This window comes from Microtus ochrogaster, chromosome 5, assembly GCF_000317375.1.
Source record: "Microtus ochrogaster isolate Prairie Vole_2 chromosome 5, MicOch1.0, whole genome shotgun sequence".
In the NCBI taxonomy this organism is placed as follows: domain Eukaryota; kingdom Metazoa; phylum Chordata; class Mammalia; order Rodentia; family Cricetidae; genus Microtus; species Microtus ochrogaster.
In genome coordinates, this window is record NC_022012.1 from 51,238,784 (window position 1) to 51,240,431 (window position 1,648).

General features: G+C 38.2%; 1 protein-coding gene across 1 annotated transcript in view; it reads left to right on the forward strand.

Moving 5' to 3' along the window:
* Window positions 1-1,648, forward strand: part of Ptpn9 (protein tyrosine phosphatase, non-receptor type 9) — an 80,077-nt gene that overhangs the window by 64,899 nt on the left and 13,530 nt on the right. The gene's annotated exons all lie outside the window — the stretch shown is intronic.

A 1,648-nucleotide genomic window follows, 5' to 3' on the forward strand; every position in this document is an offset into this window, starting at 1 on the left:
TTTTTGAGACAGGGTTTCTCTGTGGTTTTGGAGCCTGTCCTGGAACTAGCTCTTGTAGACCAGGCTGGTCTCGAACTCACAGAGATCCGTCTGCCTCTGCCTCCCGAGTGCTGTGATTAAAGGCGTGCGCCACCACCGCCCGGCTTTTTTCTTTTCTTTTCTTTTTGGTGTTTCACTGTACAGTCCTAGTTGTCTTAGAATTTCTTGAATTTGCTCTGTAGATGAAACTGGCTTTGAACTCAGAGATCTACCTGCCTCTGTCTGCCTTGCCAGTACTGGGATTAAAGGTGTGTACCACCACACCCAATTCAGATGGCATAATTTTTAAAGGAAGTGTATTGTGACCACTAAAATCCTGGTCTTTCATTAAGTTTAGTAGTAAAGAGAACAGATAAGTTTGTAGTTTCAGTTCTAGACATGCATGGAAACTTATGACAAAGAGAAAATCTAGAGATTTAAATCTATAATGTTATTGCTTGCCAGCCCATTTTTGGGACTGTGTTTTAGTATAGTGTAGGGCGTCAGAGCTTTGAGTAGTGGCCCATAGCCGTCATGCACACACACAATAAAGATCTGATTCAGGCCGGGAATGTAATTTAGTGATATAGCACATGTCTAGGTTTGAATGTGATCTCTACCATCTCAAGAAAGTAGTAATAATAATCAAAAGAAATCTGAATCTAGTTTTAAGTAACAAATCAATCATTCAGATTGTTTAGCATAGTACAAGAAAATATGCTAAGTCTAGGTTGGCATGTTGGTATGTACTTGCTTATAATCCCACTATTCAGGGGATTCTAAGTCCAAAGCCTGTCTGTTTTACATAGTTAATTGTAGTCAAGCCTCTGTTACACAGCAAGACTATGTTGAAAAAAAAATAAGTGGTAGCCGGGTGATGGTGACCCACGCCTTTAATCCCAGCACTCGGGAGGCAGAGGCAGGCGGATCTCTGTGAGTTTGAGAGCAGCCTGGTCTACAGAGCTAGTTCCAGGACAGGCTCCAAAGCCACAGAGAAACCCTGTCTTGAAAAACAAACAAACAAACAAACAAACAAATAAATAAATAAATAAAGTAAGTGGATCCAATTCTTTAAAGTTAATGTCATGAAAAACAAGAACAGGAAGAGAACTGTTATAGATTACTAAGGAAAGAACTAAAGGTAATAAAAAAAAAAGGTAATGTGGGGCTTATAATGTGTCCTCTATAGGGAGAAAGTGGCATTAAGGACAAATTACTGGGACAAGTGTAGACTTGCTATCAGTTAAGGTTATATCTGTATTCCATTGGGTGGTACTATAATGCTGTATAATGATATATAAAGGGAATGAACAAATGCATATATATGCACAATAATCGCACACGCGCACACACACACGCACGCTAGTTGGACAAGGTCTCATCTACCTTAGGCTCTTTTCATACTTGCTGTGTAATTAATGATTACTTTGAATTCCTGATCCTTCTGCCTCTTCCTTTTAATTTCTGGGATTACATGCATGAACTCTAGTGGAATGGTTCTTATATACCCATATATGCATACTAGTAATATTTCTAATAAGTCATCTGTTAAGAATATGTATTATATTTCAGGTGCATAATCTCTGATTATTAAAGTAAGTCTGTGAAGGTTTTTCTTTTTTTCTTTTTT